Source organism: Hyla sarda, chromosome 1, assembly GCF_029499605.1.
Source record: "Hyla sarda isolate aHylSar1 chromosome 1, aHylSar1.hap1, whole genome shotgun sequence".
NCBI classification, from domain to species: Eukaryota; Metazoa; Chordata; class Amphibia; order Anura; family Hylidae; genus Hyla; species Hyla sarda.
Window position 1 is genome coordinate 75,062,334 of NC_079189.1, and position 25,362 is coordinate 75,087,695.

The following is a 25,362-nucleotide window of genomic DNA, read 5'->3' on the forward strand; positions in this document are numbered from 1 at the left end:
CAGACATTCCGCCACATCAGACCACAAGTAAGTATTAAGGATATGCATTACGTAACACTTAACTTTTAATAATATGCTTAGTATAAAATATATGGACCCAATTTTTTTTAAAGTCAAACAAAAGGAAAGGAGTGCAAAAAACACAATGTGCCACCTACACACCAAGTATTCATGTGATGCAAAGAACTCTTAAAGGTGGAAGGGAACAATGTATGGTCCATTATAACCGGTGGGGTAAAAACTTCCCCTGTAAGGCCCTACTCTCGTATTATTAATTCCCTTCTTGGCAAGTGTAACTTGCCCTAAAAAGGGTGGCCTCACACAGGAACCTCTCCCTATTTCCTCCTACAAACACTGCCATTTCCCATGGTTTTTAGGTGAAAATAGAGAGAGGTTCCTGTGTGGGCCACCCTTTTTAGGGTGAGTAACAATTGCCAAGAAGGCAAATAATAGGGCGGAAGTAGAGTCTTACAGGGGAAGTTTTTACCCCCACCTGCTACAATAGACAATACCTTGTTCCCTTCCACCTTTTCGAAGAAAGTGTTACTCGTCATAAAAAGTGCGGTCCCACACTGGAACCAATTCCTATTTCCACCTAGCAGTGCTTGTAGGTGGAAATAGGGAGATGTTCCTGAGTGGGGCCACCCATTTTAGGGCGCGTAACACTTTCCAAGAAGGGAATTGATAATGCAAGAGCAGGGCCTTACAGGGGAAGTTTTTACCCCCACCGGTTACAATGGGCCATGCGTTGTTCTCTTCCACCTTTTAGAGGTCTTTGCATAACATCAATACATGGTGGAGTAGGTGGCACATGGTGTTTTTTGCACACCTTTCCTTTTGTTTGATTTCAAAAAAAATTTGTGTCCATATATTTTATCCTAAGCATATTATTAAAAGTTAAGTTTTACGTAATGCATATCCTCAATACATACTTGTGCACACTAACACTTTTACAAAATAGACAATTTTTTTCTGCCTACCTGCCTCATCTACTATTCTGTACCTGCCACCTGCCTGATGCCACACGTCTGATGCCAAGTTCTCCATTTTTCACCCACTTTCGTCACCGGGTACTGGTATTGCCAGCCACCGCACCACTCTGTTACCGAGTAACTTTCAGGACTCCTGAGTCACTTTCAGGACTCCTGAGGCTGCTGCTGCTGCCACCTCCAGGCTGTCTCATTATGCCATCATATGTTCTCATCCTACTGATGCCAGCTCCAGGCTATCTCATTCTGTCACCATATGTTCTCCTCATGCTGCCGCCAACTCCATGCTGTGTCATTCAGCCACTAAATGATCTCCTCCTGCTGCCGCCAACTCCAAGCTGTGTCATTCAGCCACTATTTGTTCTCCTCATGCTTCCGCCACCTTCACGCTGTTTCATTCAGCCACTATATGGTCTCCTCATGCTTCCGCCACCTACAGGCTGTGTCATTCAGCCACTTTATGTTCTCCTCATGCTGCCGCCAACTCCAGGCTGTGTCATTAAGCCACTATATTGTCTCCTCGTGCTGCCGCCACCTCCACGCTGTGTCATTCAACCACTACATGTTCTCCTCATGCTGCCGCAAACTCCAGGCTGTGTCGTTCAGCCACTATATGTTGACGCCAACTACAGGCTGTGTCATTCAGCCACTACACGTTCTCCTCATGCTGCCGAAATCTCCAGGCTGTGTCGTTCAGCCACTATATGTTGCCGCCAACTACAGGCTGTGTCATTCAGCCACTATATGTTCTCCTCATGCTGCCGCCAACTCCAGACTGTGTCATTAAGCCTCTATATGGTCTGCTCATGCTGCCTCCACATCCACACTGTGTGTTTCAGCCATTATATGGTCTCCTCATGCTTCCGCCACCTCTAGGCTGTCATTCAGCCACTACATGTTCTCTTCATGCTGCTCCCAACTTCAGGCTGTGTCATTCAGCCACTATATTTTCTCCTCATGCTGCCGTCACCTCCACTATGTGCCATTCAGCCACCTCCAGGCTCTGTCATTGTGATTCTAATAGTGATGCATTTGATCTGCATGTAATACTGAATAACAGTATTATTTCACTCACCCAGCAAACACACTATGCGTGTTACAGCAAGGCAAAGTGCACTACACCCCTATTGAGGCTCACTGTAGGCCAGAAATAGCCATTTTTAATAGCAATTTGCCGCAAATAAATTAAGTCCCTCAAAAAATTGGGGGGGGGGGGGGGGGGTTGGGTTGGGGAAAGTCGGCGAATCGGACAAATCAAACATTTTTAAAATTCACTCATCTCTGAGGCTGCTTTCACACTATAAAATGCATCCATTAAATGATCCGTTGTAGCGGACGTTAATTGTGATGGAAGAAAAAACGGCACATGCACTCATTTTTCTTCCGTCACAAGAAACAGGTAAATTAACGGTCGTTATTTTTAACATTGAAGTCTATGGCAAACGGATGAGCCTTTATGTTATCCATTTGCACCCGGTTTATAATATCCGTTATTACTTCTGAGCATGCTCAGAAGAGGTGACATCAGCAGACTCCTGCAGTTCTGAGGGACTACTACTACTCCCATCAGGGAACAGACTTGTTTCCATGATGGGAGTAGTAATTCCCCAGCTGTGGGAGTCTGCCGGTGGCTGGGGAGGCTACATTAGTGTTTGTACTACAACTCCCATCATGGAACAGACTCTCTTCCATGATGAAGGGTTGTAGTACAGAGGCTGTGGGATTGATCACACTGGGTCTCACTTGAGATGCAAGAAGTTATTAAACAGGCGAGCGGGCGGCATGCTGCGCTCCCCTGCGATGTACAATATATTTACTTTCATTTTTAAATTCCCTGTCGGGAGCCCTCAATGGCCAGTACTGAGGATCCATTCAGGGCTCCCGGCAGGGTTTTTCAATAGAAGTGCTGTGGTGGGGAAAGATATATAGAAAAGCAGGGGGTATATATATTGTTTTATATATGTTCCCCCCCCCAGTGCATTTATATATGTTCCCCTCCGCAGCGTATCTATATATGTTCCCCTCGGTAGCATATTTATATATGTTCCCCGCGCAGCGCATTTATATATTTCCCCCCCGCAGTGCTATCATAAGTAGAGATGTCGCAAACTGTTCGCCGGCGAACAGTTCCTGGCGAACTTAGCATGTTCGCGTTCGCATCGCCAGGCGAACATATGTGAAGTTCGATTCGCCCCTTATACTTTAACATTGCGGTAAACTTTGACCATGTGAGTCAGAGTCAGCAGACACATTACAGTCAATCAGCAGCAGTCCCTTCCTTCCAGACCCTCCTACCTCCTGCACGGACGCCATTTTACCTTCATTCGGCATGCTGCAGCCTTAGAAAGTGGAGGGACAGAGAAGCTGCTCCTGCTGTATAGGGAAAGCGATAGCTAGGTTGCTGCTAGGTGGTGTATTCAGGATCCAGTTTACTCCTAAAGCACTAGTCTAAGATCTGCTTTAAGGATAGCACCCAAAAAAGCCCTTTTTAGGGCTCAAATATCAGTCTGTGTGTCTTGCAACAGCTGGAGGCACCCTGGTTGGGAGGGAACCACTGGTTAAAAGGGGTGCTCCAGTGTAAAACTTAAGTTCCTTCAAGCAACTAACTACAGTATTAAAAGGGCTATAAGTTCAGTCCTTGTGTCTTGCAACCGCTGGAGGCACCCTGGTTGGGAGAGAACCACTGGTTAAAAGGGGTACTCCAGTGTAAAACTTAAGTTCCTTCAAGCAACTAACTACTGTATTAAAAGGGCTATAAGTTCAGTCTGTGTGTCTTGCAACTGCTGGAGGCACCCTGGTTGGGGACCTCTGCTTAAAAGGGGAACACCGCTGGCAACCTTTTTTGCTCATTGTCACACTAGTGCAAATCACATTTGGTGTGACAGTTGTTCAAATAAAAAAAAATATATATATATTTTTTGGCTGTGAAATAAAACCAGTGCTGCCTAAAGGGGGCTCTAACTATGTGCTGCCTAATATGGGGGAATCTATGTGCTGCCTAAAAGGGGGATCTAAATATATGCTGCCTAAAGGGGGCTCTATGTGCTGCCTAAAGGGAGGCTCTAACTATGTGCTGCCTAATATGGGGGAATCTATGTGCTGCCTAAAGGGGGGCTCTATGTGCTGCCTAAAGGGGGGCTCTATGTGCCACCTAACGGGGACTCTAACTATGTGCTGCCTAACATGGGGGAATCTATGTGCTGCCTAAAGGGGGGATCTAACTATGTGATGCCTAAAGGGGGGATCTAACTATGTGCTGCCTAAAGGGGGCTCTATGTGCTGCCTAAAGGGAGGCTCTACCTATGTGCTGTCTAGAGGGGGCTCTAACTATGTGCTGCCTAATATGGGGGAATCTATGTGCTGCCTAAAGGGGGGCTCTATGTGCTGAGTAAAGGGGGGCTCTATGTGCCGCCTAATGGGGACTCTAACTATGTGCTGCCTAATATGGGGGAATCTATGTGCTGCCTAAAGGGTGGATCTAACTATGTGCTGCCTAAAGGGTGGCTCTATGTGCTGCCTAATGGGGGCTAAAGCACGTTATTCCAAACCATTTAGGAATAATAGGTGATTTATGCCCTTTATGGATTAAAACCAGACTCTGCATCAACTATGTAATTTTCCATGGCAGTTTTGCCATGGATCCCCCTCCCGCACGCCACAGTCCAGGTATTAGTCCCCTTGAAACAACTTTTAAATCACTATTGTGGCCAGAAAGATTCCCTGTGGGTTTTAAAATTCGCCTGCCCATTGAAGTCAATGGCGGTTCGCCCGGTTCGCGAACATTTGCGGAAGTTCGCGTTTGCCATTTGCGTACAGAAAATTTTATGTTTGCGACATCACTAATCATAAGCCCCCGGCAGCGCTATGAATGAAAAGTATTCTACAGCAGCGCATCTGGCCAGCGCGATGTGCTGCTGAAAGAATACTTATCATTCATAGCACTGCAGCGATATCTGTATATTGATGAGCTGCAGGGGTCAGACATATATCCATATGTCTGCCCCCCCCCAGCGCTTCTATAATCAAATGCATTGGCAGCACAATAAATGAAAAGTATTCTACAGCAGCGCATCTGGCCAGAGCAATGCGCTGCTGTAGAATACTTTTCATTCATAGCGCTGCCAAGGCATGTGATTATAGAAGCGCTGTGTGGGGCCAGACATATGGATATGGCTTATGATAGCGCTGCGTGGGGAACATATATATGCGCTGCGGGGGGGAACATATATAGATTCCCTGCAGGGGGAACATATATAAATGCGCTGCGGAGGGGAACATATATAAATGCACTGCAGGGGGAACATATATAAATGTGCTGATAGGGGCAAGATATATAGAAGCGCTGTGGGGGCAAGATATATACCCCCCAGCAATTCTATATATCTTTCCCTACCGCAGCGCTTCTATTTGAAAACCCTGCCGGAAGCCCTGAATGGCTCCTCAGTACATTCAGGGCTCCCGGCGGGGAATTTAAAAATGAAAAAGTAAATACGTCGAACATCACAGGGGAGCGTAGCATGCCGCCCGCTCCCCTGTTTAATAACTTCTAATCGCATCGGGCCTCAGAAGTAAAACCCGGTGGGATCAGTCCCTCAGCCTCTGTAAAACAACCCCCATCATGGAAAAGAGTCTGTTCCATGATGGAGGTTGAAGTATAAACACTAATGTAGCCTTCCCAGCCACTGGCAGACTCCCACAGCTGGGGAATTATTACTCCCATCATGGATAGAAGTCTGTCCCATGATGGGAGTAGTAGTAGTCCCGGCTCTGGGAGTCTGTAGGCAGAGGTGTTAAAACGGGGTCTTGTAACGGGTCTTTATGGATGAATATTTATTCAGCTGTTAGCGCCCGTTATTTCATCCGTTACTCTACATCCATTTTTATACAGAAAACAGATGTTTTTTAACGGATGAATGCTCATAGTGTAAAAGGAGCCTAATAAAGACCATCAAATCCACTTAAAAACTGAACTGGTCCCTGAAAAATTCAGAAACATTTGGAAAACATTTGGAAAATAGCTGCTAACATTTGAAGCCCTCTAATGTCTTCAAAAAGTAAAAACATGTCAACTTTAAAGATAAAGTAGACATATTGTATATCTGAATAAATTTACACTGCTCAAAAAAATAAAGAGAACACTTAAACAACACAATGTAACTCCAAGTCAATCACACTTCTGTGAAATCACATTGTCCACTCAGGAAGCAACACTGATTGACAATCAATTTCACATTCTGTTGTGCAAATGGAACAGACAACAGGTAGACATTATAGGCAATTAGCAAGACACCCCAATAAAGGAGTGGTTCTGCAGGTGGTGACCACAGACCACTTCTCAGTTCCTATCCTTCCTGGCTCATGTTTTGGTCACTTTTGAATGCTGGTGGGGCTTTCACTCTAGTGGTAGCATGAGACAGAGTCTACAACCCACATAAGTGGCTCAGGTAGTGCAGCTCATCCAGGATGGCACATGTATGCGAGCTGTGGCAAGAAGGTTTTCTGTGTCTGTCAGCGTAGTGTCCAGAGCATGGAGGCGCTACCAGGAGACAGACCAGTACATCAGGAGACATGGAGGAGGCCGTAGGAGGGAAACAACCCAGCAACAGGACTGCTACCTCCACCTTTGTGCATGGAGGAGCAGGAGTAGCACTGCCAGAGCTCTACAAAATGACCTCCAACAGGCCACAAATGTGCATGTGTCAACTCAACCGGTCAGAAACAGACTCCATGAGGGTGGTATGAGGGCCCGACATCCACAGGTGGGGGTTGTGCTTACAGCCCAACACCGTGCAGGACGTTTGGCATTTGCCAGAGAACACCAAGATTGGCAAATTTTCGCCACTGACGCCCTGTGCTCTTCATAGATGAAAGCATGTTCACACTGAGCACATGTGACAGACATGATAGAGTCTAGAGACTCTGTGGAGAACGGTTTGCTGCCTGCAACATCCTCCAGCATAACCTGTTTAGTGGTGGGTCAGTAATGGTGTGGGGTGGCATTTCTTTTGGGAGCCGCACAGCCCTCCATGTGCTTGTCAGAGGTAGCCTGACTGCCATTAGGTACCGAGATGAGATCCTCAGACCCCTTGTGAGACCATATGCTGGTGCGGTTGGCCCTGGGTTCCTCCTAATGCAAGACAATGCTAGATCTAAAGTGGCTGGAGTGTGTTCGCAGTTCCTTAAAGAGGAAGGCATAGATGCTATGGACTGGCCTGCCCTTTCCCCAGACCTGAATCCGATCGAGCACATCTGGGACATCATGTCTCGCTCTATCCACCAATGCCACGTTGCACCACAGACCGTCCAGGATGCTTTAGTCAAGGTCTGGGAGGACATCCTTTAGGAGACCAACCGCCACCTCATCAGGAGAATGCCCAGGCGCTGTAGGGAGGTCATACGTGCACGTGGAGGCCACACACACTACTGAGCCTCATTTTGACTTGTTTTAAGGACATTACATCAAAGTTGGCTCAGCCTGTAGTGTGGTTTTCCATTTTGATTTTGAGTGTGATAAATTTGATTTTCATTGATAAAGACGAAAGTATTTCATACGATTAGTTAATTCATTCACATATAGGATGTGTTATCTTAGTGATCCCTTAATTTTTTTGAGCAGTGTTTAATTTATTTGGCATGCCCATTTTCCTTGCAAGCAGAGAGTTTAAAAGTTTGCAAAATTTCCCAATTTTTCAAGGAATTTTTAAATTTTTCACAAAAGAAATGATGCAACTATCGACAAAAATGTACCACTATCTAAAAGTAGAATGTGTCACGAAAAAACTATCTCAGAATCAAATTTATAAGTGAAAGCATCCCAGAGTTATTAATGCATAAAGTAGGAGTGGTAAGATTTGCAAAAAATGGTCTGGTCCTTAAAGGTGTACTCCACTGGCCGGCCTTCCGGCTGTGTTTGGAACATTTAGTTCCCAATGCTGTGCACACTCTGGGGGGGTTGGCTACGTCCCCTCGTGACGTCAGGCCATGCACCCTCAAAACAAGGCCGCCACAGCACTTTCCATAGACTTCCATTGAGGGGGTTTGGCCTGATGTCACAAGGGGGTGTGGCCAACCCCCCGCAGCTCCCGCACAGTGTTCGGAACTAAATGTTCCGTACACAGCCGGAAGGCTGTCCAGTGGAGTACCTCTTTAAGGTCAAAATGGGCTTGATCCCCATGGGGTTAAACAATCTGTATTTAAAATATAATAAAGCTTCCTAATAAAAATTCAAACCGCCCCTTCTTCCTTTGTTCAAATAAAAAAATGTACACTCCCCCCAAAATGAACATAATTGTTACCCGTGTAAATGGTTAAAACTATGTTAATGTTATTTATTGCGCATGGTGACTACTATAAGCTAAGAAAATAACAAACACCAGAATTGCTGATTTTGATCATCCTGCAGTCCAGAAAGAAAAAAAAAAGAAAATAAAAGGGAATAAAAAGTAACAACTCTACCGAGATATATCCTAATATATCTCCGTAGATGGGAAAATATAAAGGTAAAAATGTACATTTTCCTTCCAAAATGTACATATTTTAGAGTCTAATCAAGAGAAGTCTGTGCTCTTGGACCCCCCTGTGATGTCCAGAATGGGGCCCAGATTCTCACTGCTGAATGGAGCAGTGGTTGACATGTGCTTCATGCATTGTCTGTGGGAGCACCAAAGAAACCTGAGTACAGTGCTTGGGTATCTCTGGAGTCCCCATAGACAATGCATAAAGTGCATGTCGCCTACCATTTCATTCAGCGGGGAGAGTCAGAGCTCCATTTTGGACACGGAAGGGGGTCGGGCGGGGGGGGGGGGGGGGTCCCACTTATTGATAATCTTATATACTAGTAGATACATTTTAAGTGCTGGAATACAAAAGGGCTGTTAACCAGACTAACTTATTTTAGTCTACCTCAGGAACTGGTCACAGCAGGAAAAATTTACAGCTTTAAAACAGGGTTAGATACATTCCTGGAGCAAAATAACATTAATGCTTATGAAGAAATATAAAATCCCATCCCTTCCCCAATATCGCGCCACACCCCTACCCTTTAATTCCCTTGAACTTGATGGACGTATGTCTTTTTTCAACCGTACTATGTAACTATATGACTATGGTTGATTATTATTACCCAGTAATATTACTGTGTTGTTTAATCCCTATTTACATGAAATGTATACTTACCGAATGTTATTTGAAATATATAAGAATTTACTATAATGTCTGGCAGTACATTTCTAAAATAATAAGCATAGGCAGCTCTCGAGTTCCATATGCTATGTTTGTAAATCATAGCCTGGAGGCAGCATGTGGCACCCCAGGATTGATATTTACCTTACTTTGAGTAGTAGAGTACATTTAAGAATTCATACGGTGTTTTCTAAAACTTCTGGGTGTATCGTATAGATTTTTGGCTTCAAATCACAAAAATCACCTTTACCCTATCACATATAATTTTTTAGAAATCTTTTTTTTTTTTTTTTGCATTTTTGTATGTGAAATTTAAGTTCTATTAATATCTTGCTCATGTTATACAATGTCTTTTGTAGCTCAGGACATGTACTCAGGGCAGGTTGTGTATGTTGTAAGTAGAGATGAGCAAATCGAATCTGAAGAATCTGAATTTGTTACAAACTTCCTGAAAAAATTATAAAACAAATCACTTTATTAAACTCCATTTAGTGCAGTCCAGGCTCCAGGGCATCTAAAATGGTTGCTCCATGTGAGAGGACATGGAGCAAGGAACTCTGGGAAGGTGGGAAGGAGGGTAGGCAGGATCACCCTGAATCACAGTCAGCCAGCCCTGTGATGTCATAGCCCTATATAATCGGCAGCCATTGCTGCAGCAAGTAATTTAAGTGTTTTATTACAGAGAGAGTGTGTGTGTGTCTTCCACAGAGAAACAGCGTTACTGCAGCGATTCACCACAAGCCCAAATCACTGCAGAAAAGCAGTGACAGGGAGGTGTACTACTCAGTGACTCTGTACTGCTGCACTAGGGTGAACAACAACTCCAATGCTAACAGGGGCCAGTTAGGGTGAGCACTAAAAGCCATAGTCACCTGCTTTTAGTGCCTAATAATACTGTACTGGGCTGTACTACATATCTACTCTGTACTGCAGCACTGGTGTGTACTACAACTCTCAAGCTAATAGGGGCCAATTAGGATGAGCACTAAAGGCCATAGTCACCTGCTTTTAGTGCCTAATGCAGGTTGCGTTGTGGAATGTATTGTCCTCCTCTCTGTAAACTATACGCACACCTATGTGGTGTATGTTTTTTTTCCCTGTTAAACTATTTTGGCCAGTTACTGTAACAGGCCAGCCAAAGCTAAACACTTGTTTTTGTAGCCTAATACAGTGTTACGTGCAGTGGAGTGTATTGTCCTCCTCTCAAAAGTGTAAACTGTACGTACACCTATGTGGTGTAAATTTTTTTTTCCTGTTAAACAACTTTTGGCCAGATACTGTGAAAGGCTTGTGAAAACACTTGTTTTTGTAGCCTAATACAGTTGTAAGCGTAGTGGAGCGTATTGTCCTCCTCTCTTAAGTGTAACATATACGTACTCAGCTGGTGTATAAGTATGTGAGGCAGAGAAGTGTCAGGACGTGCACAGAGGAGTGGAAGAGATTGCAGCAGACTAGGGGCGCATGGCAGCAGTAGTCGCAGCGAGAGGCCTGAGCTCCCGGTATCAGCTAGCGGTCGTGTCTCGACCAGCAACTCATCTGCCGTCATTGATTGGTTAACTTGGTCCACTTCATCCCAAGTGACATCTGACACCCCCAGTCAACTGCTGCCACCTCCAGGCTGTGTCATTCTGCCACCATATGTTCTCCTAATGCTGATGCCACCTCCGGGCTGGGTCATTCAGCCATTATATGGTCTCCTCATGCTGCCGCCAACTCCAGGCTGTGCCATTCTGCCACTATATGGTCTCCTCATGCTTCCACCACCTCCAGGCTGTATCATTCAGCCACTGTATGGTCTCCTCATGTTGCCGCCACTCCAGGCTGTGTCATTTTGCCACCATGTGGTCCCCTCATGCTGCTCAGACATTAAATAACAACATTTTTGTTCATGATTTATTTAACCCCTTAAGGACCCGGGCTTTTTCCGTTTTTTCATTTTCAATTTTTCCTCCTTAACTTTAAAAAATCATAACTCTTTAAAATTTTCACCTAAAATTCTATATGATGGCTTATTTTTTGTGTCACTAATTCTACTTTGTAATGACATTAGTAATTTTACCCAAAACTCTACGGTGAAAGGGGAAAAAAAATCAATGTGCGACAAAATTGATGAAAAAACACTATTGTGTAAGTTTTGGGGGCTTCCGTGTTTACACAGTACATTTTTCGGCAAAAATGACACCTTATCTTTATTCTGTAGGTCCATACGGTTAAAATGATACCCTACTTGTATAGGTTTGATTTTGTATCACTTCAGAAAAAAATCATGAATACATGCAGGAAAATTTATACCTTTAAAATGGTCATCTTCTGACCCCTCTAACTTTTTAATTTTTCTGTCTTCAGAGCGCTTTGAGGCCTCATTTTTTGCGCCGTGATCTGAGGTTTTTAGCGGTACCATTTTTGTTCTAATCAGACTTTTTGCTCACTGTTTTGTGGTATAAAAAGTGATCAAAAATGGACTATTTTGGACTTTGGAATTTTTTTGCGCGTACCCCATTGAACGTGCGGTTTAAAAAGTGATGTATTTTTATAATTCGGACATTTCCGAACGCAGCGATACCACATATGTTTATTTTTATTTTTATTTACACTGTGTTTTTTTTATTCTTGGAAATGCCGGGTGATTCAAACTTTTATTAGGGGAAGGGATAATTCAAAGGGTTAATGATTTTTTTTACACTTTTCTTATTCAATATTATAGCTCCTATAGGGGGCTATAACATTGCATTAACTGATCTTTTACACTGATTGATGCATCTCCATAGGAATGGATTAATCAGTGTTTTCGGCGATTGAATGCTCATGCCTGGATCTCAGGCTTGAATCATTCATTCGGTGATCGGACAGCGCAGGAGAAGGTAAGAAGACCTCCTCCTGTGCTACAGCTGTTTGGGATGCCGCGGTATAATATATATATAATTATACCGCGGCGATCCCGAACAGCTACCTGAGCTAGCCGGGCACTTTTACTTTAGTTTTTAGCCGAGCGGCTCAGCTATTAGCGGCGGGTCCCGGCTTCACTATGACGCCGGGCCCGCCGCGATATGATGCGGGGTCACCGTGTGACCCCGCGTTATATCGCAGGACTTGAACCCAGGACATACCCATACTTCCTGGGTCGTTAAGAGGTTAAAATCTTCAATTTACATTTATGAAAATATCTTTAATCTTTTCAATTGTGAGGCCCTATGGTCTCGTCAGGCTGCTGCCACCTCTAGGCTCTGTCAGTGTGCTGCCATGGGATATCCTTTGTATTGATCTTGTAGTAGTAATTATACACTATTGGAGCTGGAATTACCGCGACTGCTGCTGCCAACTCCAGGCTGTAAAAGAATAGACAAAAAACGCTTCCTTGTGCGGGATCATAACCGGACAATCAAAATAAGTAGATGAAGGTAACGTGCTCACCTCGAGAGATTGTGCAGAATACAGGCACAACACTTACAAGCGCGTATCAAAGAGATATCTGCTGCTGCGGCTTCCCACACTGAGGGCATCAGTGTTGAACATAAGTAGGTGGAGAAAGTGAAAATGGAAACTGGAATGAGGAATTTACAATGAGGACAATTTCCGCATTTGTGGTTGCCAGGGGGGATGGTAGCTGTAAGCCAGTCTTTTTCTTTTGTTGCTGTGGGTAAAACCACAGCAACAAAAGAAAAAGACTGGCTTACAGCTACCATCCCCCCTGGCGACCACAAATGCGGAAATTGTCCTCATTGTAAATTCCTCATTCCCGGTAAATCTTATAAACTAGGAGGAACTGATATCACAATAAAAGATTTTATGTGCTGTCGTACCGATCACATAGTATATGCAATTGTCTGCCCGTGTACCGTATATACTCGAGTATAAGCTGACCCGAATATAAGCCGAGGCCCCTAATTTCACCCCAAAAACCCAGGAAAAGTTATTGACTCGACTATAAGCCTAGGGTGGGAAATACATCATCATCCAGACCCCCGTCATTAACACCCTCATCATCATCAGCCTGTCATCATCCCCCCTTCATCATCATCACCTGTCATCATCCCCCCCTTCATCATTACCCTTTCAACATCCCCCCTTCATCATCACGCCTGTCATCATCCCCCCTTCATCATTACCCTGTCATAATCCCCCCTTCATCATTACCCTGTCATCATCCCATACCACCCCCTTCATCATCACCGCTTGTCAATGTCTGATTTAACAGTGGTCTTCAACCTGCGGACCTCCAGATGTTTCAAAGCTACAACTCCCAGCATGTCCGGACAGCCATCGGCTGTCCGGGCATGCTGGGAGTTGTACTTTTGAAACATCTGGAGGTCTGCAGGTTGAAGACCACTGCGGCCTTCGTCATCATCCAGCCCCCCATCCCCCCTTTAGTTATGTACTCACCTCCGCTCTGCGGGACGTTCGGGTGAGCTGGTCCGGGCCATCTATGTTGCAGGGACTGTCCGGTGGGGAGGGATAGTTGTTCCGGGCTGTCAATCTTCACCGGCCTGTCCATCTTCACGGGCCTCTTCTCCGCGCTTTGCGCCCGGCCTCAGAATAATGACGTTGCCTTGATGACGACGCACAGGGACGCAACATCCCTGTGCGTCGTCATCAAGGCAACGTCATTATACAGGGGCCGGGCCCAAAGCACAAAGAAGAGGCCCCCCCCGGTGAAGATGGACCGCCCTGAGCGACTATCCCTCCCCACCGGACAGTCCCTGCAGCACAGATGGCCCGGACCAGCTCACCAAAACGTCCTGCCGAGCGGAGGTGAGTACAAAACTAAAGGGGGGATGGGGGGCTGGATGATGACGAAGGCCCGGGCAGTGGTCTTCAACCTGCGGACCTCCAGATGTTTCAAAACTACAACTCCCAGCATGCCCGGACAGCCAATGGCTGTCCGGGCATGCTGGGAGTTGTAGTTTTGAAACATCTGGAGGTCCGCAGGTTGAAGACCACTGAGGGTGGAGAGTTCACTCGAGTATAAGCCGAGGGGGGTGTTTTCAGCACGAAAAATCGTGCTGAAAAACTCGGCTTATACTCGAGTATATATGGTAAGTGCTTCTACATTGGATCAATGATCAGACCACTAAGGATCAGATTCCGTGAACACATTAGGTCTATACACACTGGACACGGATGTGCCCGTCTAATTGAACACATGAGGTCAGTTCACAAAGGAGCGGCAGACACTAAGCGATTTTTCAGCATTGAAAGAATAAGAAACAACTCACCTGGAATTGATCGGCACAGGACTCTGCTTCGTAGTGAAGAGCGTTGGATCATGCGCACTAGAGCGCTAGAAGGAATGGGACTGAATGATCGGCAGGACCTGAGTGTCTACTTATAACTCTTTTTCTTTTTTTCTTTTTTCCATTCTTCTTGCAATTTTTTCTTGTTCTCTATTTCCATAACTCTGTTCTTTATTATCATTTTCTCTTCTTTTTTGTATATTATTTTCTTGATGTATGCTCTTGTGTTTAATTAACCCCCTCTTTTGCATACATCTAGGTCATCAGTTCTGGCGAGTGAAATTTCCTCCCCTTCCTGCCAGCTGATGTAGTCCAGTCAGAGGAAGCGCCGTCCGGCGCGAAACTGGTCCTGGCGTTTATTCCCCTCCATGTTCTCCACCTCATGGATCTACCTCCGATGATCTGAATATATCTACATTTACAAGTCTATACAGTGGGTGAGTGCGGTCTCTCTACTTTCTCTTGAATCATCGTCATATTTATGGACTATTGAAATTACACCTGCACCCCCAAGTATTACTTATATCTGAAGCTCCAGGATAGTATCTCCCCAAACTGCTCCGAAATTGCTGTACCTAGGGATATCAGTCATTGGTGCCACTCATTTTTCTTTACTTGGATTTTTTGACATTAATATTGATATTGTGCCGATGCTTATTCATTCTCATCCGCAGGGATTGTATGGTCCTTCCTATATATTGGACTCCACATTTGCAGGATAGGAGATAAATCACATAGGAGGTGGAGCAATTGTAATGCTCCTTTGCAGTTATTATTTCACCAGTAGAACTGGAAGAGATGCTAGTGATGCCATTTGCAGGTATCCATTTACAACATAGGCATCTATGTGTTCCACATCGAAAAGTGCCACTATGGGAAGTTTTGGAGTGGATGGTAATAGGTGTCTCTCTCAGCTTACTCAGCCTGCTGGGTGCTAAAGCTCCACTCATTTTTATTTAAATTTAAAACAAATTCAGTGGCTTCTTCTTTCGAACCATTCCATATAATGATGAGGTCATCTATATAACTTTTGTAGAACAGGATTTGGGGAATCATTATATGGAATGGTTCGGAAGAAGAAGCCACTGAATTTGTTTTAAATATAAATAAAATATTAGTGGGGTTTGGTGTTTACCCCAACTATGTCAAAAAAATCCCAATTTTTTTTAGAACTTTAGATTTTTAAAGACGAGAGCCCAGACCTTCAGACACTTACGCACTTAAAAGTAGATGTAAATAGTTTTTTTTCGAATTTTAACAGTTGTCATTTTCCAAAATGGATAAAAAATACCAAGAGAAAGAGTATATGAAGGTATTGCCATATACCAGCAAGGTATTAATACAGTCCCCCTTTTAATATACATGCTTATTAAAATATACAAAATATGCTCTACCAAACAAACAAAGAAGTGGTATTGTAAATAAGAGCCAGTGTGCAAAAGTCACAGTAATTGGTCACCCAAGGGACCACAAAGTCCAGTTGTGCCACTGATCAATAAATATACCAAGCTGCATCCAGCAGCAATTAGTATTAAATAACTTACAGGAATAAGATGTATATAACACTTAACTGTCTCTTAACCAGAACTGCATCCAGCAGCGGATATTTTACTAATATTACATATATAGTTGTCCCTGTTCCAATGCGTTTCGGTGTGAGGGATAAATCAATGCGGGTCCCCCAAACTTCATCAGGGGACACACATAACAACAGGGTCCGCCAATCATTGCACAACTCACATCAGTAGAATCACATATACTAAGATGGTTAATATCGTAAAAGGGGCTTATGCTGTATAGCCCTATTCAGCAATATTAGCCTATTCCTCAATAATTAGTAGCCGACAGTACACAAAGTGATCATGGCAAAAACAGGTCATCCCCAGTATAGGCACATCATAGGGTGTTGTAGTCAGGTGCTGATCCTATCATAACTACTGTGCAAAGCCTAAGGGGAGGGTAATTGTCCTATATATACAAAGAAAACTCTGCAGTGGCAGTAAATGGATACCTGCGGATGGCATCTCAAGCATGTCTCCAAATTCTACTGGTAAAATAATAACTGCAAAGGAGCAGTACAATTGCACCTCCTCCTATGTGATTTATCTCTAATGTTGCTCGCGAATATTCGCAATGCAAATTTTATTCGCGGATATCGCATATTCACGAATCCACGAATATTCGCGAATATAGCACTATATATTCGCAATTATGAATATTTTTTTTTTCACAGTACACATCACAGTGATCATCCCTCTCTGCTTCCAGCTTGTGTGGTGTAAAGAAGGCTCTAATACTACTGTGTGATACTGGGGTACGAATTTTCACATATGCAAAAATGTATATATGCAAATTGTCGCTTATGCTAATTTCCGCATATGCTAATTTCCGCATATGCTAATTTTCGCATATGCTAATTTTCACATTTGCGAAAATAAACACGAATATTACGAATATGCGAATTTAGCGAATAAATAACGAATATTCGTCCATATATTCCCAAAATATCGTGAATTCGAATATAGCCTATGCCGCTCAACACTATTTATCTCCTATCCTGCAAATGTGGAGTCCAATATATGGGAAGCACCATATAATTACTGCAGATGAGAATGAAGAAACATCGGCACAATATCAATATTAATTTCATGCAGCACAGTGTCTCCCCATATTGCACTAAATCACACTGGTGACACCGACTATATCACGCTCTCTGTCATAGAATCAATTGACATTGATGTACCAAATCATTTCCAGCATCTTCTTAACAGAGAGTCGTTCTGGATTTTTCGCTTTAATACGCTTTGGCCGGAGGGCCTTAATGAATGCATTCAAAGAACAGATACTTGAATTTCTGTGACACTCAGGTTTTCCTTTTTATTTCAATTTTTTCTACTTCTCTTATTTTTTCCTTCATTTTTTACTATTTGCATACCAAGTAATGTGTGTGTGTGTGTATATATATATATATATATATATATATATATATATATATATATATATACATACACACACACACACACACACACAGGGTGGGCCATTTATATGGATGAACCTTAAAGGAAAACTTTCACATATTTTCTCCCGCACTATCCACATGTACTGGTGGATAGTGCGGGAGACGCTGATTAAAATGAGCCCTACTTTGGTCTGATCCGCGCCGCCGTTCGCCCGCACTTGTAGTTTTAATCTCTGTGTATATCCGACTGTAACTGGCAAAGGCGGTGCTTCTGCGGGCCACTCATGAATATTCATCCCTCCCTCTGGTTAGGAGCGGCGATGAGAGGGAGAACAGGAGGGATGAATATTCATGAGCTCGCTGACTACAGTGTCAGTTAGCCCGCAGAAGCACCGCCTTTGCCAGTTACAGCCGGATATACACAGAGATTAAAACTACAAGTGCGGGCGAACGGCGGCGCGGATCAGACCAAGGTAGGGCTCGTTTTTATCATCGTCTCCCGCACTATCCACCAATACCGGTGGTTAGTGCGGGAGAAAATATGTGACAGTTTTCATTTAATAAAATGGGAATAGTTGGTGATATTAACTTCCTGTTTGTGGCACATTAGTATATGTGAGCGGGGAAACTTTTCAAGATGGGTGGTGACCATGGCGGCCATTTTGAAGTTGGCCATTTTGAATCCAACTTTTGTGTTTTCAATAGGAAGAGGGTCATGTGACACATCAAACTTATTGGGATTTTCACAAGAAAAACAATGATGTGCTTGGTTTTAACGTAACTTTATTCTTTCATGAGTTATTTACAAGTTTCTGACCAATTACAAAATGTGTTCAATGTGCTGCCCATTGTGTTGCATTGTCAATGCAACCCTCTTCTCCCACTCTTCACACACTGATAGCAACACCACAGGAGAAATGCTAGCACAGGCTTCCAGTATCCATAGTTACAGGTGCTGCACATCTCTTATCTTCACAGCATAGACAATTGCCTTCAGATGACTTCAAAGATAAAAGTTTAAGGGGGTCAGATCAGGAGACCTTGGGGGCCATTCAACCGACGACCAATCCACTATCCAGGAAACTGTTCATCTAGGAATGCTCGGACCTGACACCCATAATGTGGTGGTGCACCATCTTGCTGGAAAAACTCAGGAAACATGCCAGCTTCAGTGCATAAAGAGGGAAACACATCATCATGTAGCAATTTCGCATATCCAGTGGCCTTGAGGTTTCCATTGATGAAGAATGGCTCCAATATCTTTGTACCCCTTATACCACACCATACCATCAATTTTTGTGTTCCAACAGTCTTGGAGGGATCTATCCAATGTGGGTTAGTGTCAGACCAATAGCAATGCTTTTGTTTGTTAACTTCACCATTCACATAAAAGTTTGCCTCATCACTGAACAAAATCTTCTGCGTAAACTGAAGGTCCTGTTCCAATTTTTGTTTTGCCCATTCTGCAGCACCTGAAACTACGGATACTGGAAGCCTGTGCTAGCATTTCTCCTGCGGTGTTGCTATCAGTGTGTGAAGAGTGGGAGAAGAGGGTTGCATTGACAATCCAACACAATGGGCAGCACATTGAACACATTTTAAAAGTGGTCAGAAACTTGTCAATAACTCATGAAAGAATAAAGTTACGTTAAAACCAAGCACATCATTGTTTTTCTTGTGAAATTCCCAATAAGTTTGATGTGTGACATGACCCTCTTCCTCTTGAAAAAACAAAAGTTGGATTCAAATTGGCTGACTTCAAAATGGCCACTGTCAGGATCCGGACTGGCGGCTGGTGATGACACAGGATCTTCTGTGCCAGAGAGGCGATGACGTGGGTTGTACTGAGGAATCGGTTCTAAGTAGTTACTGGTGTTCTCCAGAGCGGTAACTACCAGGTTGTGTTCCCCTGTAGAGACTCGACCTCTCTGGCAGCTGAGACTGGCGAGGTACACAAGGACTAGAGAGAGGTGAGGTCAGACGTAGCAGAAGGTCAGGGGAGGCGGCAAGGTTCGTAGTTAGGTGCAACGGCAGGAGGTCTGGATACACAGGCTAGGGAACACACTATAACGCTTTCTCAGGGCACAAGGCAACAAGATCTGGCAGGGACAGGAAGGGGAAGTGGGTTTATATAGCCTAGGGAGGTGATTGAACTGATTGGGCCAGGCACCAATTAGCGGTGCGCTGGCCCTTTAAATCTTAGAAAGCCTGCTCTCGCGCGCCCTAGGGAGCGGGGCCGTGCGCCGGGACGAGACAGACACCGGAAGAGGAGGGTGAGAAGAACGGGGTGCAATCCGCGAGCGGACCTGACCCGCCACGCGGATCACGTCCCCGCCGGCATAAACACAGCAGTGCTCGCGGTCAGAGATAGAGACCGGAGCGCTGCTGTTAGCCGAACGCCGCGAGCGCTCCGGGGAAGCCGCGGGACCCGGAGTGCTTGGCATTACAGTAACCCCCCCCCCCTTAGGTCTCCCCCTCTTTTTGGAGCCCAGGAACCTATGGATGAGCTCCTTGTCGAGGATATTGTCCTCGGCCTCCCAAGACCTCTCTTCGGGGCCACAATTCTCCCAGTCAACAAGAAAACATTTTTTTTTTACCTATGACAACTTTGGAGGCAAGGATTTCCTTTACCGAGAAGATGTCAGAGGAGCCAGAGACAGGAGCAGGAACGGTGACCTTGGGGGAAAAGCGGTTAAGAATGAGAGGTTTGAGAAGGGAAACATGAAAGGAGTTAGGAATACGAAGAGAAGGAGGAAAATGGAGCTTGTAGGACACAGAGTTGATTTGACCAGTGAGAGCGACTTTTGAGTCTATTTCCAAATCGAGGAAAAGTCCCGGGTCAATTCCTCTATGGCAGGAACTCCAGATGAAGTGGTAATGGGGAGGGAGGGAAGCAGGTGACTGCCCTACACCACAAAGAATGGAGACTTGGAGGATGACTCAGAGTTTTTGAAATTGTACGAGAATTCAGCCCAGGGTAACAGGTCGACCCAATCATCTTGGCGGGAGGAGACAAAATGTTGCAGGTAGTCACCAAGGATCTGGTTCACTCTCTCCACGCGGGTGGTAGGCAGAGGAAAAATTCAATTTAATCTTCAATTGGGTGCAGAGTGCTCTCCAGAATTTAGAGATGAATTGAATGTCTCTATCAGAGACGATATGCATAGGCAGTCCGTGGAGACGAAAAATGTGCAAAAATAATTGCTTCGCCAACTGTGGCGCAGAAGGGAGACCAGGAAGCGGAACAAATGGGCCATTTTGGAGAATCGATTAACGACCAAACAAATGACAGTGTTGCCATGGGATACAGGAAGGTCAGTGACGAAGTCTATCGCTATGTGTGACCAAGGCTGTTCGGGCACCGGCAGGGGAAGGAGAAGACCCGCAGGCCTCTGGTGAGGAGTCTTGTCACGTGCACAGACAGTACAGGAGCGTACGAAGTCAGTCACATCTTTTTCAAAGGCAGGCCACCAATAGTGTCTGGCAATCAACTGAATGGATTTCTTGATTCCAGCGTGACCCGCCAAGTGGGAGGAATGACCCCATTTGAGAGTCCGGAGGCGAAGACGTGGGGGACATAAGTTTTTCCTGGAGGAACTGGCACCAGAGAAGTAGGAGCAGCAGAGATCAGACACTCAGGGGGAATGATGTGTTGGGGAGAGGCTTCAGCTTCCGTGGCATCGGTGGAACGTGATAGGGCATCCGCCATGACATTCTTGTCTTGTGGTCAGTGTAGATTGTGATAGAGTGAAGGGATCCTTCCAGGAGATGTCTCCACTCCTCTAGTGCCAACTTAATAGCCAGTAATTCACGGTCACCAATAGCGTAGTTCCTTTCAGGAGGAGAAAAAGTTTTAGAGAAAAAAACGCAAGTGACATTTTTTCCTTTAGCGTTTTTTTTAAGAAGAACCGCCCTGGCTCCTACCAAAGAGGTATCTAGCTCAAGGAAGAATGGCTTCAGAGGGTCGGGCCTAGTCAAGACTGGGGCGGAGGCGAAGGCGGCCTTAAGGCGAGTAAAAGCTTCTTCCGCTTGGCTTCTTCCGCTTGGAGAGGCCAGGATCTCGGATTCACATCTTTCTTTGTCAGTGCCACAATAGGAGCCACGATAGTGGAGAAGTGGGGAATCAACTGATGGTAGTAATTAGTGAATCCGAGGAAGCGCTGGATAGAGCAAAGTCCCGAGGGGCATGGCCAATCCAAGACCGCGGAGAGCTTGTCGGGGTCCATTTGAAGACCTTGTCCTGAGACCAGGTATCCCAGGAAAGGAAGACAGCTACGTTCAAAAGGGCATTTTTCAATTTTGGCGTAGAGATGGTTAACACGGAGGCGCTGAAGCACTTGACAAACATGGAGGCGGTGTTCCTCAAGGTTGGAGGAGATTAGTATGTCATCGAGATAGACCACTACACAGGTATACAATAAGTCCTGGAAGATTTCATTTGAGAAAGTCTTGGAAGACTGCAGGGGCGTTGCAAAGACCAAATGGCATGACGAGGTATTCAAAGTGACCATCTCTGGTGTTAAAAGCGGTTTTCCACTCATCTCCTTCACGAATTCTGATTAGGTTATTGGCGCCCCTGAGGTCAAGCTTTGTAAACACTTTTGCTCCGCGCAGTCTGTCGAAGAGCTCAGAGATGAGAGGCAGAGGGTAACGGTTCTTTACTGTAATTTTATTGAGGCCACGATAGTCTATGCAGGGGCGTAGTGAGCCATCCTTCTTGGCCATGAAGAAGAACCCCGCTCCGGCAGGTGAAGACTTCCTAATGAAACCTCTCTCAAGATTTTCCTGGATGTACTCAGACATGGCCTTGGTCTCTGGAGCGGAGAGAGGATAAATTATGCCACGGGGCGGTGTGGCACCAGGGAGCAAGTCAATAGGACAGTCGTAGGGTCTATGTGGGGGCAAGACCTCCGCTTGTTTTTTACTAAAGACGTCAGCAAAGACTTGATAGGCCTTGGGAAGACCAGGCAGTGGAGTAGCGACGGGGACTTGGCAGATTGGTACATACTTAAGGCAATGTTTGGGGCATGAAGCGCCCCAGGACTTAATGTCCCCAGTGGTCCAGTCGAGGATAGGAGTGTGTTGCTGGAGCCAGGGATAGCCAAGCAGAATGTCTGAGGTACAATTCGGCAAAACAAAGAATTCAATCTTTTCTTGATGGAGTACTCCAACAGCCATGAGCAAGGGTTCTGTGCGGTAACGCACGGTGCAGTCCAGATTCTCTCCGTTTACAGATGAGATGAAGAAGGGTTTGAAGAGACGGGTAACTAGAATATTAAATCTGTTGATGAATGAGGCTTCAATAAAGTTTCCTGCAGAACCAGAGTCCAGGAAGGCCACCGCAGAGAAAGAAGAGTTAGCGGATGGAAAAATCTTCACTGGAATAGTCAGGCGTGGAGAGGGGGAATTCACACCTAGTAACGCCTCTCCCACGTTAATTGGGTGCATGCGTTTCCACTGACGCGGAGGACGAATAGAACAGTCTTTAAGAAAATGTTCAGTACTGGCACAGTACAAGCACAGATTTCCATTTCTGCGGCGAATCCTCTCTTCTTGGGTCAGGCGAGATCAGTCCACTTGCATAGCCTCCTTGGCGGGAGGCACAGGGGTAGGTTGCAGAGGACTCTGGAAGAGAGGTCCCAAGCGAGGGAACCGTCTGGTGTGAACAAGATCCTTTTCTTGGCAGAGCTCCTGGCGTCTTTCCGTGAAACGCATATCTATGCGGGTGGCCAACTGGATGAGTTCAGGCAAGGTAGCAGGAATTTCTTGTGCGGCCAGAACATCTTTGATGTGGCTTGATAAACCTTTCTTGAAGGTCGCGCAGAGGGCCTCATTGTTCCAAGCTAGCTCAGAGGCGAGGGTGCGAAACTGGATAGCATATTCGCCCACTGAAGAGCTCCCTTGGACAAGATTCAGAAGAGCCGTCTCGGCAGAGGAAGCCCGGGCTGGCTCCTCAAAGACGCTGCGTACTTCGGAAAAGAAGGACTGGACTGAAGCAGTGGCGGGATCGTTGCAGTCCCAGAGCGGTGTGGCCCAGGACAAGGCTTTTCCAGATAACAAACTGACCACGAAAGCCACCTTCGACCGTACTGTGGGGAACTGGTCCGACATCAATTCAAGGTGCAGGGAACATTGGGACAGGAATCCCCCGCACATCTTAGAGTCCCCATCAAATTTCTCTGGAAGAGACAAGCGGACTCTAGGGGTAGTTGCAGGAACTCGGAGTGGAGGAGAAGCTGGAGCTGGCAGAGGTGATGGTTGACGCTGGGCAGGCAGAAGCTGCTGGAGCATGGCGGTCAACTGCGTCAGCTGTTGTCCTTGTTGGGCGATCTGTTGGGACTGCTGGGCAACAACAGTAGTCAGATCAGCAACACTCGGCACCTCAGCGGGATCCATTGCCGGATCTACTGTCAGGATCCGGACTGGTGGCTGGTGAGGACACAGGAGATGAATCCTCTGTGCCAGAGAGGTGATGACGCGGGTCGTACTGAGGAATCGGTTCTAAGTAGTTACTGGTGTTCACCAGAGCCCGCCGCAAAGCGGGATGGACTTGCTGCGGCGGTAACTACCAGGTCGTGTTCCCCAGTAGCGACTCGACCTTTCTGACAGCTGAGACTGGCGCGGTACACAAGGACAATACAGAGGCGAGGTCAGACGTAGCAGAAGGTCAGGGCAGTCGGCAAGGTTCGTAGTTAGGGGCAACGGCAGGAGGTCTGGATACACAGGCTAGGGAACACACTATAACGCTTTCTCAGGGCACAAGGCGACAAGATCCGGCAGGGACAGAAAGGGGAAGTGGGTTTATATAGTGTAGGGAGGTGATTGAACTGATTGGGCCAGGCACCAATTAGCGCTGGTCCTTTAAATCTTAGAAAGCCGGCGCACGCGCCCTAGGGAGCGGGGCCACGCGCAGGGACGAGACAGACACCGGAGGAGGAGGGTGAGAATAACGGGGTGCGATCCGCGAGCGGACCTGACCCGCCACGCGGATCGCGTCCCCGCCGGCATGAACACAGCAGTGCTCGAGGTCAGAGATAGAGACCGGAGCACTGCTGTTAGCAGAACGCCACGAGCGCTCCGGGGAAGCCGCGGGACCCGGAGTGCTCGGCGTTACAGCCACCATGGTCACCACCCATCTTGAAAAGCTTCCCCCCTCACATATACTAATGTGCCACAAACAGGAAGTTAATATCACCAACCATTCCCATTTTATTAAGGTGTATCCATATAAATGGCCCACCCTGTGTGTGTATATGTATGTGTGTATATATATATATATATATATATATATATATCTTTTATTATACATTTTTACTATTTTTACACTATTTAACTTTATAATCTGCAGGAGTAATATGACTTTTTTTTACCAGTTCCTATACATCACTTCCGGTCCTGATGTAAATTTTCCCTTGTCTGTATGTATATAACCTCTGTATTTCTGTACCATTGTATCACGCCTGGTGAAAGGGTTTACTCCCAGAAAGGCGTTGTATGACAATAATAAAGTATATCCAGCTTATCCCATGAGGATAAGGATTTCCTGATCCTTATTGATCCTGACCAAACCTGCCAGCAGCACTGACACAGCTTCCCTTTTCCCCTTCTCCTCCTACCTACCTCCAGGCTATGTCATTCTGCCACCATTTGGTCTCCACTGGCTCATGTCAGTTTTTTTTTTAGCTATTGGACCAAAATAAATTCACGTAAACATAGCTTCAGTCACTGAAGAGCATAGGATCCACAGGACTTCTGGACCCCAGTAATTGTAAAATGCAAACACTTTATTTCTTTCTTCATTAAAAACATGGTAGGGGTACAAAAATAGGTAAAATCATACCAACGTGTTTTGGCAAACAAAATCCTTTTTCAAGTCCCCTCAGGGAAAAGATATTCAAACAAATAAATATACACCATATCACAAAAACCCCACCCCCACTAGCTCATCACTTCCTCATCCTATTCTTGCAGTAACCCTTTATTTGCTGACCCATAGTAAATG